Source organism: Solanum pennellii, chromosome 1 (genome assembly GCF_001406875.1).
Source record: "Solanum pennellii chromosome 1, SPENNV200".
NCBI classification, from domain to species: Eukaryota; Viridiplantae; Streptophyta; class Magnoliopsida; order Solanales; family Solanaceae; genus Solanum; species Solanum pennellii.
The window spans coordinates 24,440,368-24,456,271 of NC_028637.1; the positions used below are offsets into that span (position 1 = coordinate 24,440,368).

At 32.8% G+C, this 15,904-nt stretch overlaps 1 pseudogene; it reads right to left on the minus strand.

Moving 5' to 3' along the window:
- Positions 1–1,430: 1,430 nt before the first annotated feature.
- LOC107018793 lies at positions 1,431–3,615 on the minus strand (annotated as a pseudogene).
- Positions 3,616–15,904: the final 12,289 nt, after the last annotated feature.

Consider the following 15,904-nt stretch of genomic DNA (forward strand, 5'->3'; position numbering starts at 1 on the left):
TAGGGTGGGAGGGGAGGGTTGAAAAAATGAAAATTTTAACTTTATAATATTTTTAAAAAGAAACTTAAATTATTTTTTTTGGGGTGTGGGGGTGGGTTAGTGGGGGGATACTATACCTTTGGAACAAGTTACGCATAAGAAACACTTATCGCATCTAGGACTCTTTACAATTTTATGGTACAGTTCGAAAGGACAACACCGATGCTCTTGGATGTAATAAGAAAAGTTATTGATGTGCTTCAACTAGATTTATATTTTAAGAAAAACTAAAATACAATAGAATCATATTTCACTAAATTTATTTAGATATATTTGTACTTTTAAAGAATTATTAATTTATAATATTAATAGGACCATATATTTATATATGGGTCTTCTGAAAATATATTATCTTATTATCTTATCGACGTTGATGATTTTTTCCATTGACCTAAGTCTGGACCAGATGAAAATATTATTTTAGAGAGATTATTAATTTATCTAGTATTAATTTATAGAGGTTTTACCTTATATTATTGGGGTTGATTTTCAATTGACACTGATGTTTATTGGGCATTATTACTAAGTGCCACTAACAAGGTGTTTTTTACCGACTAATGCTTAATTGCCGGGATAAGTAGACTATAGCATACTATTAGCGGCAACTATGGTAATGCCCTTATATAGTTGCTACTATAAGGCATTTATGGCGTATTGAACAAATAAAGGGGTTCAATTGAATCTTCTTCATCAGAAATAATACTAAGGAAATAGGACAAAATAAAATTGTATTTGTGTATATATAAAATTTTAATTCCCATTGATTATAGAAAAACTTCCATTATAATGCCAACCCTTGTTCAAAAATCGATTGGCATCGCAATTTTGAGTCCATTTTTGAAGTTCTTGCAAATTTTTTGAATTCCTTTGTTAAAATTCTAACTCTACAATTACCAAAGTCCAATATGTAGATGTATGAACTACATTTTTATAGGCAAAATTATTTTGAGACGTTCGAAGAATCTAAGAGAAAACTTCTGCTCCCCAAATAATTAACATGTCCATTTTTGTAGAATTACTTTTATGTTAAAGAGTTATGATTATTGACCACTTACAAAATGAATAGAAGAAATAGTTTTTTCAGATCTCTTTTGTCTGGTTTCTAATTCAAAGATTCAGAAAATAAATAAAAACATTATGAACTAGGAGGATGCAAAAGTAACCAAAATAAAACCAAACTGTATTCGATTTCAAAACACAATACCTATGTTTTGATGTCATATTCTTAAAGTTGCATTCACAATAGACAAATGCAACATTATTCATAGTTTTGCATGTTTGATTGGTGCAAGTTATTTATTCTACTAAGTTCTTAATATAACATAATTATATTCCTGCTTCAGCTGTTGGACACCCTCAGCTACTTCTCCACCGCGATCCGGTCTTTTTCCTCAAAACGTCCATCCACTACTGGTTCCTACAAATCCAGACAAGCAAGATTCAGCAGAGTAACACGCAAGTGTTTGAAAAACCAAAGTTGTTATAGATCTAGTTCACTTATTAGTATGATGATGGTATGAAATGTGTCTAAATGAAGTATCGGTTCCGATATCAACTTGTTTCAGACTGATGCATAGAAGTTACTGTTATATATTTACTAATATATATACCATTCGGACATCTAGTTTACCAAAATTGGCTGAAGTATAAAGTGTAGACATGTGAATTATTATAAAGGGTGTCCAGAAATAGGACAACTCGTTATTTAAAAGGGTGTCAAAAATATCTTTCATTTTACTTATATATACGGTACACCACTAATAATGTGTACTAAAATTTAATCACTGCAAATTAGATGGTCAAACGACCTCCTGAACTGGTAGTTTGGGGGTCCGAGTCATGCTGGATGGTGAGTGGAACACTATTGATCCTCCTATTGAGTGGAGTGGGAATAAAGAAGACCTCTTGAGACTTTCATTAACTTTTGGGAGCGAGAGAAGAACATTCTTTCAATCATTTCATGTTTTGCAATCTGAAGATAGTAGTGCCGTTTTCTTCTTATTCAGAGATGGACAATTTTAGGAAATAGAACATATATAAAGCACTCAAAAGAGTTACCAGTAAGCATTTAAATATGAAGATCCGTTACCTGCAGCAGTTGTATCCTCTGTGCTGACCTATAAATAAAAATGCTAACAGTTAATTTCCATACTGGATACCGGTAAATCAGTTAAACATCCTTCCAAATATGAAAACAGTAAAAAATGGCTTACTGCGGGATATTCATTTCTCTGGACCAATACTTGAACACCTAAGAGTTTTGCCTGATGAGAAAAGTACAAAGCATGATCATGTCGGTTCTAGTTCAACTAACCAACAGCTACTATTTTTATTAAAATAAAAGTAAAAAATTGCATCAGCCTTGAGATATGCTCTCACTGTTGATTGTTGAATCTGTTCCATATTACTCCTAAGGAACTACTCATATGCTTCAGCTTCTTGGACTGAGCTGATATTCTCCACTTGCGGGTTGTAATACTTGCCCCCATCCAAGGAAGAAAAACATTATTCCTTTTTTAGAAATAGAATATCAAAAAAGAGATGCAAGACAAAAAAAGAAGGACAAGAACCTTATTTTCTGTTGTGCCACCCTTAGTGTTTCTTTGAGCTCATTAAGCTTCTTCTCATGAGCCTAATATGGAAATACATAAAAAAAAAATATCAAGTTACGTGTTCTAGTAATAAAAAATATAATCTTATAACTACGGTGTAAGATCACCCTATGTATACACTAATGTGTGTGGAAGCATCAGATCTTAACTTAGCACTAAAGCACGTTGATCAATCATCAGCATCGTAATATACCCAACAAAAAATGAGAAAAATTATTCAATCATGTAGAAATACCAACCAAAAAAAGAAAAAGAGTAAAGAAAGAGAGAAGTCATGAATCCGCTCGGACGAACTAATAGACGGTTTCATATAAACGGAGTCCCAGAGGAGAGTGTCGTACATAGCTATTTTTCCAACCATTTGGCCTTCAGATTTTAACTGTTTGAGACTCTGCATCAAATTCTGCAAAATAAAAGTCATCATGTTAAGTTCCGATGAAACTCCAAGAGCTTCCCGGTAGAGGTTGTTGATTAGTAAAAGATGTATAGAACTTAATTAGTACCTGTTCATTTGGATTTGGTATGGGTCTTCAACAATCATGTCAATTGGGACAACAAAAAATCATTTGACATAGTCAGTTAAATGGAATTGGCATCGTCTAGTTCATGGATTTGGCATATTGTAATTATAAACATACCGCGGATTCACAGACTTGTTCATAGCTTCGATCATGATATCCTCAACACTAAGAAACCAAAAGAAATCATATCACATTTTGTATCATAAAGGAAATATAAAATGTTCAAACAATAAATATCATTCTAGAAATTTCATTGACCTTTCTTTGCTAGAATAGGTAGTCACTTGACCAGCTGGAGAAAACATCAACAACGCCACATCTGTACCACATACTACCGCCAGCTCATTTGACTTCTTCACAATTCTATCCTTGCGATTTGAATAGAACTGCTTACGGGATGTTGGATCCTCAATTTTCTTCATCACAATCTTATTGAGACCCATGAGAAGATGAAAACTAGAACTGGAAGATGCAAAGTTGTTCGTCAATGACCTGAGAAATATATGGATCAACAAAGAAAATAAAAGGAAAAGAAAAGGTCAAAGAATTTAATGTGTTAACATGTTAGTCTTAAGTCAAACCAGTTTAGAAAATCTAATATTTAATCAGATAGAAAGATTTTGTGAAGAAAACAACTTTCAGCGCTAATCTTTAGTCAACACTAGATTTTTTCTTTGGGTGGTAACCTGCGAAATTGAAAATAACAGTTAATGAACATCAATATGTGGGCTATAACATGCTGAATGGAAAATAACAATAACTCCTCAGCTCTTTCTTTCCAATAATCATATTAGACAAGTCCTATTTATCACCTTTCCTTGAAATTTAAAGGCAATATGATATAATTTCAATGTATAGAAGAATTTATTCTTTTGTATCTCAAGAAGAGAGTATGGTTTATGAGAAGATCACATTAAAAAGAACTATGATAATACATCAGTAAAACTAATTGATGTCCGTACAGACCACAGAGAAACTAAGACGTCTAGGTCAAAGTCGAAGTAAAGATTTTAAGTTTACTGGTTCTGAATTCTAGTACATGACAATAAATGGGACAAGGAGATTTTAATAATTACGTGAATTTTTTGACACAAATATATAGAGTTTGAAACAAAGCTACTGTGTACTGCTGAACCCATAACTTATGGCATACATCCACCCAACTAATGATAAAAAATGATACTTATAATGCTACACCTATAAAATAGTATAAGAAAAAAAAACAGGTCATATCTTTGGCTGAGTGACTTCTTCCACTCTCGTCTATCAACTTTACCCTTGACCTAAAAGTAAAATATATGTTCACAGCTACAAATGAAAAATTAATGTCCATATATTCTGTTCGTTTTTTTTAATAACTGAGAATTCTTTGAGGTTCTATGATACATAGTTAGAGACTCCTGGGATCCCTTATTTTTTGAATACTGGGCCTTTTTTGTGGTAGGATTCAAACTCGAATCGTGCACTCAACTCATAACATGATGTGCTCCGACCACTATACCAAACCCCCGGATAAGGCAATTCACACATTGAGTTCTTCATATACCTATTCAAATTATGGCTCAAGACTTTAGCATGGACCACTTTGATCTTGATTATACCATATAATCAAATATCAGATCATACTGAATGGTGAACTTATGAGCGAAACGGGCAAGCTTTAGATTATTGAATGTGGACTAAGAAAGTCATAAAAGCCAGCAAACCTCAACCTTCACAAACTCACTACTCAAGATGCAAACATCTATCATCATTGCCCAAATAATGCTAGGCTAACTTCCTTCTTAAAGCAATTGTCTTTAGTATCGAAGTAAAACAAACTTTTCTTCCCACTATATCATATAGAAGGTTACCGTCAAAACTAGCATTTTCTCAGACATGCATTCGTGCATCGTTGTCAAGACAATTGGCAGCAGGAAGATGTTTTTCCTTTGACTTCTTTTCAAATGTTCCTATATTGTAATTCCACTTGCTTGACAATAGTTAAACACTTGATCTACCTGAAACATGTTCCTGACTTCTACTGAAGTAATATTTTTCGCAAACATTGTCTTTTGTGTTACATTATTATTTTTTTGAAAATTGTCTCTCTTTTTGGCATTCCTTTTACTCCACGGATTAAATATTTTAATTACTCCAGATTCTTGCTGAGATTTTGAATATCGAATTCAATACTTGTCGAATATAGGTTACCTACCTTCCTAAATACATACATACATAGATATATACATACCTGATTTATTCTTTAGTATCTAGAAACAACGTATATATGGAAATACAAGAAAATAATAATCTAGATTACAAAGGAGGACAACAATGAACAAGACAGAATACTAGAATAACTAATACTTAATTCCATGACCAAGTATACTTATCTGAAGCTTCACCTTTCGCAACATATAAACACATGCATTTGGTGCAAGCAACTAATTGGTTATATACCCGAAGTAATGTTGAAAGACTTCCCTTTTAATTGACCGTTTGTGAAAACAATAAGCATAGAGGTTCAAAGAGTCCATAAGTTGAATTATTGAGCTTTCGAATAGTGAATGTAAGGTGACATCATATAAGCCAGAAAAGGTCAACTTTGAAAGACTCACACTCAACTACCTTAAGCGGTGAGCATCTCTAAATATTTTTTGGATAATTGTTCAAATAAAATTATGTAAGCCCCTTGTGAAGAGAAATGATCATTTGCATTGGAATAACTCATGTCATTGTGTGGCATGGCATGAGGTCATTATTGGCCATCAAAGCCACCATTTCTCGAGTATATGTGGATTGTTTTCAAGCTAGTTGGTGCCAAGTCTTCCCTTTCCATTGACCCTTTCCCATATGGCAATAAATGCTTCGACAGGGCAATTCTATTACTTGGTTATAGTTTAACAACTAATCTACCTGAAAACTTCTCAATTCAAGGAAGTTTACACGTATTGTGCCTGTTCTTTTCAAGATTAAAAACGAAATCGGAACTCCTTCACTATCCTATCCATATTTGTATTGATCCATGTGTTAGACTGTCCTGTATACTTCCCAAGGCTTAAAGAGCTCCTATTACTTTCCTTTATCATTGGCAAGTTTTTGTTTGTTTTTTCTCTCGCTTTTCCGCATTCTTCTTTCTCGACACATTAAATTTCACTAGATACTTCCCAAAGCTTCAAAGAGCTCCCATCACTTTCTGTTATCATCAGCAAGATTATTCTATGCTTTGATTTTTTTCTTTCCCGCATTTTTCTTAATCCACACATTAAATATTCCCCTAATACTTCGCAACATTCAATGTTTCACCTTCCCATTATCATCAAGAAGTTTCTTATTTTTTATTTCATTCTTTTTTTTGAGTTTCTTCTTCTCTAGTTTCCGCATTCGCCTTATTACATACATTAAATTGCCCCGAATACTTTCCTATGTTTCAATGATCTCCAATCACTTTCTATTATTATTGACAAGTTCTTTACTTGCTAGATTCTTTTTTTGTGAATGTGGTTTTCTCTCTTTTCTACATTCATCGTTTACGTACTTCTCCCACCCCTAGCCTCACCCGCGGGTACTTCTCAAAATTTCAAAGAGTTCCAATCGTTTCTCATTATTCACACAAACCCAACGCCAAAACCCAGTAAACATAGGTACAATGCATCCGTTCCCTTGTCTATTTGTTGTCAAGTTTCTATATTTGCACCCATCATAGACGGATGTACAAGGAAGGAATTTTAGAAGCTATAACAAACATCACTTGCAGAAAATTTAACTTCAACAGGCCAGAGAGGAAACATAATAAGGACATACACTCATCTTCTCCAACATTGGTGCAAAGTTGATCCAATCACCACCATCATAAACAAAAAGGCTAACAACACGAAAAGAACATAAGAAGGAATATAGCTAATGAAAAAAGAAAAAATGAGCTAAACTTAAAACTGCAATAATTATTGATAAAGTTATCTATGCAGATATTTGATTTGCAAATAATACTTCACCCAATTAACCTCACGTAGCTTGAAATTTGCAGATTAAACTCATAGAGCTTGAAATTTGAACATTAACCTCGATTTTTGTACAAACATCACTTGTAGAAAATTTAATTTCAACTAGCCATAGAGAAGAAACATAATAAGGACATACATTCATCTTCACCAAAAAAGAAAAAAATGAGCTAAACTTAAAACAACAATAATCATTGACCAATTCATCTAAGCAAAGATTTGGTAGATTAACCTCGATTTTGGTAGATTGACAAGTAAATCTTTTGGATCTGTAGTACTCTACTTCGAAAAAAATCGCTTGGAGAGAAGAATAAAGTTAGCTTTGAAGCTTTGAGATGAAACTTCTTCCACAAATTGGAGCTTTGAGATGAAAAATTCTATTATTTTCGCCTTAACTTTGGAAATGAAACAGCAATGAAACTTTTTCTGATCCACTGCATGTGAGCTTTAGAGAGAAGCTTCTAGTTTAGTGTGTTAGGGTGAAGCAAAATGAATTTTTAATTGGTCTTATGATTACATTTCAATTTCTAAAACTTTAAGTGAGCTTTTAATTGGTTATAATTCTAATAATTATAAGTGTAAAAGAGTTCAACCATTTAACAGGCAATTGGTCTAACCATTATAATTGAATCCCCAAAAATAATTTTTTAAACAACCTAAAATTTTCATACGAATTAAAAAGGATGCCTAGGGATTTACCTAAAGATATTATTCCTGTGGATATGCTTTCCTATGTAATATCGCATGAACTCATTTTGTGCCAAATGAAACCAATTTTACCTGTGAATTTTGTTGGCAATATACGTTTCGCAGATAATACATTTGAATATTGAGGAATTTAAGATTCTTGCAAGAAAATTCGCAAGTACTAGTTGCGACAATTTTCCCCAAGTAATATCCCCATTAATTTGAACTTTTTTATTAGTGGAACAAACTAAAATTATGAACGAGAACAAGTGTGCCTCAAATCACCTACAATCTCTTGGAATCTATTCTCACATAGTGAAAGAGTAATGCACAATGTAAGAAAAAAAAGATCTATACAGGTGATATCAATTATGTTTGGAACACTTACTGGTCATACTAAAGGAGAAAGTTTTTAAAGACATTATTTTGATAATTTAGGTCTCTGAATCAACTTTCGCGCAATTCAACTAGTTCCACCAATTATTCAGAAAAATCTGAAGACTATAACTTGTTTATTAAGCCTTCGACAAGAATCACTTAGGGTTTTTCTTCTCTAGTAGAATTTGAAACTGAGACGTTTATTGACCATTAAACTACACTCTTAAGTGCGTTTCTAACGACATTATACTCGAAAATACATACATTTGAGGTAAAAACACATAACAACACTACAAATTAATTTCAAGTAACAGATTGGTATTAATTAACTATCCAAATAACCATTAAAATAGAAAGAGGGGAAGTACAAAAGCATACCTGGGAGAGCAGTTGATCCAACAATGGGGATGAAATTAGGAATACATAATTGAGAAGGAAAAATTAAATAGAGGAGACTTGAGAGTATGGGTGTCAATTGGGCGTTTGGGTTTAAAAAGGGTTAAAATAGAATCAGGTTGGGTCTTAACCCGTCCAGTTTATTTTGCGCTCAAATGGTTGGGTTCAAATGGCTAAATACGGGTCGGATCTTTACCCACCCAATTTGACTAATTTAATCTTAATTTTAGTATAGTGATATTTAACTTTTATAATCACAATTCGAATTTCAACTCAAGATTTTTTTTATAAAAAAATTAATAAATAAATAAATAAATCCTAAAAGATGTTAAATAGATAATAATTCATACCTTTAAAATAGGAACATATTCTAAAAAAGTATTTTAAAATGTATTGAAGTTGGAGATTGAATTGGCCTCAATTGAAGATTCTCTTAAATGGGTTAGACTTGAATGTGTTGAGATTGAACTAAATTCAAATTATCTTGAGCTCACCCTTATAATTCTAGTCGGATTGGACATGTTACCTATGTTTGAGTTCATTTTCAACACCCCTAGATGAGAGTCATAGAGATCAAAGCGGCCAAATTTGACATTCTTTGTCTGTACACTTTCTAATCTAATTTAACAGGGGAGTCAAATAGCCTTAAAAGTGAGGTGTAATAATTAATGACTGTATATTTTTTTAAAATATCAATTGCATTACAGATGTAATAGTCTATTACATCAAAGTCTCCAAAAGTCTATTTATTTCAAACTTGTTTTGATTCACGTAAATTGCACATGGATGTCAAATTATGTAGTAAAATTTATTTTACCATCTTAATAGATAAATACCTATTAAGAACTTTCAAGTGAATTTAATCTTACTTGAACACTAAAATACTAGACTCACAATGGGAGGAAGTGAATTACACGTGTGTCACGCTAGTGCCAACTTAGTGGCACATCAACCCTAAATCATAGCCAAATAGAAATAACAGTTGATTTTTTTTCTTTTTATTATTATTGAAAGACATTTTTTGCCCCACAATTAGGAAACATCAAACATTGATCACCCAAAATTCACGAATTGCATCAAAATTTTACTTGCTAGTGAAGGTCAATATAGCCAGCCCTTACTTGTTTGAATTGAGTCGTCATTGTTGTTGTAATGAGAATGATGCTGAATAGGACCCAAAACACTTCATGGCTAGTATTTACCAGTTGGGAGCCACAACATATGAAAGTGGTTAATTGTATCCCCTTCCTCGAGAAATATACTGAAGAAATAGGATAATAACACGCCGTATATGTACATAAATAAATTTTGAATCCTCTCAACCTAAAAGAATCACTCTTTAAAGTGCTAATGGTAGTTCAAAAGATGATTTATGTAACAATTTGGAACCCTTTTGCAGTATTCTAATCAAAAGTCTCATTCTCTCGACACTAGTTTTCTTTCTAATGTCATTAGTTTTGTATCATTTAATGTTTAAGGTAAAGACATGCATTATGAAGATTTTACCAGTGTATATAGTGTAGTTGTAAATAAAACAAACTTCGGACGTTCATAATTTTTGCTTCAGATGTTAGTTTTGGGTATACAAAAACTCTATATCACAATTAATACCTCATTTGAACTTATAAATACTTATAATTACTCATTCGAACTAACACAAATAATTTATTAAATCATCACAAACATCCACAAAAAAGTTAGGTAAAAAAACTACATGCAATCAATGTGTGCCTCTCTTGAAGGTGTATATTACCATATCTTTTAGTACATAACAAATTAGGTGAGCCGTGACATATGAAAATTGTAAGTCAATGAGATTTCTTTCAAATGCAACAAATTCTCTATCATTTAATGTTTATAGTAAAGAATTATAAGCATTTTACCAGCAGTTGTAAATATGAGAAACTTTGAACGTTCATAATTTTAGCTTTAGATGTTAGTTTAGAGTATAGAAAAACTCTATTTCCTAGTGCATACCTCATTTGAACTTATAAATATCGATAATTGCCCATTTCAACTAACATAAATAACTTATTAAATCATCACAAATACCCACAAAAAAATTTGGTCAAAAAAACTATATGCAATCAGTGTGTACCTCTCTTGAAGGCAAACAATGTATACTACTATATCTTTTAATACGTAACAAATTTGGTGAGCCATCACATATGAAAATTGTATGTCAATGAATTTCTTTCAAATGCTACCAATATTGTATAATTTAATATTTAAAGTAAATCAATATGGTCAGTTTACCTGAGACAAGTGTAGTTGTAAATAAGAGAAACTTTGAACGTTCATATTTGGTTTTAGATGTTAGTTTCGGGTAAAATAAACTCTAATTTTACAGTACATACCTCAGTTATAAATACATGTAATTACCCATTCGAACTAACAAACATAATTTATTAATTCATCACAAACTCCAACAAAAAAATTTGGTCAAAAAACTACATGAAATCATTGAGTGCCTCTATTGAAGGCAAACAATATATACTACTATATATTTTAATACGTAATTAATTAAGTGAGTCATGACACATGAAAATTGTAGGTCAATGAGTTTTCTTTCAAACACCACCTATTTTATGTCATTTAATGTTTAAACTAAAGCATTATAATCATTTTACCTGAGACTAGTGTAGTTGTAAATAAGAGAAACTTCAAAATTTTCATAATTTTGATTTTGGATGTTAGTTTTGGGTATAGAAAACTTCTATTTTACGGTTCATACCTCGTTTGAACTTATAAATGTCATGCCCCGAGCCTACACCCTAGACTTATAAATGACCTCACCCACTGACTATTGTTGGCCTTGAGCGGATCCTTGACTTGACTTACTTAACTCAATGGAAGGCTTAACTCAATATAAAGCAAGAAAAATTCTCACAAAGATAACTTTACATAAATGGCTTGGCTAAAATGACAGTTAAGTTTCACAATAGAATATTTGTAATGTAAATAACGAGAGACTCAAAAACTAAACTGTTTGACTGTCTATCTGTCTATCAAGCCTCTACAATACTAAGATGGATGTTGGGACAGACCCACAACATCCTATAAAAGAAATACTGAAAAGCATGTAAAAGTGTCCTCCGGAATACAAGAAGACTGACCACTGACTCTGGGTTCTCAGCTGGATCAACGAGGAGCTGGATAATATTGATCATGATTACCTGCGTCTTCATCATTATACGATGCAGGCCAATTGACATCAGAACATTGAATGTACGAGTATGGCAGTTGGAATGCTAATAAAACTTAAGTTTGAAAAGAGTAAGAAGAAACACTTACCTTGACTTTGCTCAACTCATGAATAACTTCAACTAATATAAAGAAATAAGTCACATGCAATATATATATAAGCTTGTAAAATAATCTAAACACTTAGTTCGTTAAAGAAAAATACAATAACAAACTCAATTTTTCATATATATGAAGTAATATAATTTCGGTGGGAGATTCTCTAACCGACAACCACCAGAATGAGCCTAAGTGGTGATATAATGTCTTTCCCACGCAGAACTACCTTATACTTTGTCATCGCTCAGAATTACTTAACTTAGTAGATCCATTAGCTTAACTTACGTGATCATCTAAAAAGTATGACCTATTAACACCCACAATGGCTACAAGATTTTCTTGGAGACTTGAGTAAATATGAACTCTCATCCCCACATCGGTGCTCAATACTACTCCCAAAATATACTTTAGATTATGCTTTTAAAACAACATCCTTCTTTGGATTGAGATAATGGCTCAACAGTAGCTTTAATATGTTCTCTTGGAATCAGTGTTCCCTTTTCTTGCTCAAAATCTTGTGGAAATCTTAGTTTCCTCATATCTGAAATGTGAAAACATTCATACATTCTTAGGGAATACTTAGTTCCCTTATATCTTTTGAGAAATGAACTCAACTTTTTACTATTTACTTAGCTTGAAACTTGAGTCTTAAATCAACTATTAGAGAATACTTAGTTCTCTTATATTTCTTTGAAGGAAGAACTTCAAATCTTTATTATTTTCTTAACTTTAAAACCTAGCCCTAAAACGAAGCTTAAACGTTTAATAAAGACTCTTGAAACTTTAAGAAACTTCGCAAAACTTACATCCCAACTTGTAGACTTAACTCTTAACTTTCGTCACATTTATCTTAACTTATCTTGAATTGGATTACGAATTTAACTCGCAAACCTTGTAGTTCTTGGGGAATTCTTGACTTTTCTTTCTTTCCTTCTTCTTTTCTCTCTTCTCCAAGCCCTAAGCGTGATTTTGATTTTTTAAAACTTAACTAAGCTTGTTTCTACCCCCAAATAAATCCCTAAATCAAAATAGGAAATTAATTGGTGAAAATACTAGTTTTCCCTTCCTTAAATCCGGATTGGTACCTTCCTCAATCCAACTTCCCAACTTTCGATAGGCATATCTCCCTCATACGATATCAAAAATGCGCAAACTTGACGGCGATGGAAAGACCTCTCTAAGGGCTTTCCAATCATATCAAGAACTAATTCTAACTCATCCTAACATAGAAATTATGGCCATTTGAAAATGACCAAAATTCACTTTCTTAACTTAGAAAATTTTCCAGATTTTCCCCTTTCTTTCAAAAAGTGATTATTTTTAGCTTCTTAGCTTATTCCAATATATTTGAAGTTACGAGATGTTACCGTAAATCCCTATAATTACATATTCGAACTAACATACATAATTTATTAAATCATCACAAACACGCACAAAAAAGTTTGGTCAAAAAACTACATTCCATCAATGTGTGCCTTTCTTGAAGGCAAACAGGGGGGTTTCCACTTAAAATCATTGTTCTTGGTCTACTTTGAGTTATTCATTTTGCGAATTTATATTTCAGTTACATTCTTTCTAAGTCAAGGGACCTAGTCTCTTTACATACAGTGGATGCATATTCCAACAGTCATACTACTCCAAACCTTTTTTTGTAACTTATACACCTTTTTGTCTTACATGACATTCAAACATCTCCCACGTGCCTCAACTATATGGAATCGCGGAGTGTGTCACATAAGTCAAAAGGGGTATAAATTAGAAAACAAATGAGTTCGGGAGGGGGGTTAATAGTGTTAAACACTATGAATTGATCACTGTAATTGTGCTCTAAGCTAAAGTAACAGAAAAGGCTTTCACCATTGTTCAGAGAATTTCATATTGTACTGAGAAGATATCAAAAATTACAAACAACAATGTACTAGTTACAATGTTTATATAGTAGTATTAACCGACTCTTACTAACCATAGTTAAGTTATCTAACTACTAACTAGAGTTCTAACAACCTAACTAACTGAAAATGGGAAAATATCTAACCAACTAACTTCTAGACCAATCAGCAAATGACACATTACCCTACATCATCTTTCACTTGTTCAATAACCCCCCCACCCCAATTTAAGCTAGGTGGTATGAAGATGTTATTCATCCTGGAAAGCAGATAGGTCTGTTGAAAACGATCAAGGCCCTTAGTTAATATGTCAGCAGGTTGTTCAGCAGTAGCTAACTACTGTGTGAATCAGGCCAGTCTGAACCTTTTTCTTGATGAAATGGCAATCTATGTCGATATGTTTTGTACTCTCATGAAAGACAGGAAGAGCAACTTTATTGTCACAGTGCAAAGAAACATTGGAGGTGCAACTCTACATTGAGTTCTTTGAACAAACCAATTATCCAAATGATTTTACAATAGTTGAGGCTAAAATGTTGTACTCAGCTTCAGCTGGGTTCTGAGAAATAGTTGACTGGTTCTTGGATTTCCAGGATATCAAAGAATCTCCAAACATAATCATATAACCAGTATTAGACCTTCTATTATTTACGCAGAACCTCAATCAGCACCACAAAAACCTTGGAGTGAAGCTGAGCTAGAAGAGGATGTTGGTGTGACATTTTAATATTAATAAAAATATATATTATATGTCACATTATATATCATTCTATGTCTATTGATGGACAACCAATTGTGAAAATTTGAATTTTTGAAGTTGAATATATTTTTAAAAAACAAACTTAAATTATTTTTTTTGGGACAGAGGTGGTAGGGAATGGTGGGGGTTGAGGGTAGGAGTGAAAATTAAAATTTTGAAGTTTAAAATATTTTTAAAAAAATAAACTTAATGTTGGGTTTTATTTGACCTAAATTTCTTACCATAAATAGGTTTTCCTTTTAGAAAAAGGTTTTGGATTGACTAATCCTTTTTCTGGTAGGAAAAGGTTTAGGACTCTATAAATAGAGGCATGTTCCTTCTAACTTAATCAGCATTCACAATGTAGTCTTAAGGGTTTTGAGAGTTTTGGTTAGAGGGAGAATTTATGGGTCACAAGCTTGATACATTATCGCTTGTGTGAACCTCCCATGTATTCCGAGTGAATTGGTTGAGGTTGTTTCCCTCTGTATTTGTACTCTCATATTTATAGTGGATTGCTCATCTCCTTTGTGGACGTAGGTCGATTGACCGAACCACGTTAAATCTTTGTGTCTTTTGGTATATTTCTCGTTGTCTTCTTACTCGTGGTCTTTTGAGGTTTGCTTTGCTAGCTTCCGCATTTACACCTGCTTATTTTCAATCCTAACAAGTGGTATCAGAGCCAGATTCAATGATGAAGTCAGGTTCAGTGGTTCGATAATCGATTATTGAACCAGGTTCGAAAGAGGTGTTCATCTTGGCGGGTGTAGTTCTAGCCGCAACTATTTTGACAGTAATGAAGATTTTTTTGGAGAAATTGTTTCAGAGAGGTTGTCTGTGTTGAGACATAGATTTTGCAAAGGAGATTATGGAAAGGAGAAGCAAGTTGTTGAAGATTAAGTAAAGAAGGTGGACAAATTTGTTTTGCCAGAAATTCAGGCCAAGGGGGAGATTTGTTGGGTTTCATTTGACCTAAATTTCTTACCATAAATAGGTTTTCCTTTTAGGAAAAGGTTTTGGATTGACTAATCCTTTTTCTGGTAGGAAAAGGTTTAGGACTCTATAAATAGAGGCATGTTCCTTCTAACTTAATCAGCATTCACAATGTAGTCTTAAGGGTTTTGAGAGTTTTTGTTAGAGGGAGAATTTATGGGTCACAAGCTTGATACGTTATCGCTTGTGTGAACCTCCCATGTATTCCGAGTGAATTGGTTGAGGTTGTTTCCCTCTGTATTTGTACTCTCATATTCATAGTGGATTGCTCATCTCCTTTGTGGACGTAGGTCGATTGGCCGAACCACGTTAAATCTTTGTGTCTTTTGGTATATTTCTCGTTGTCTTCTTACTCGTGGTCTTT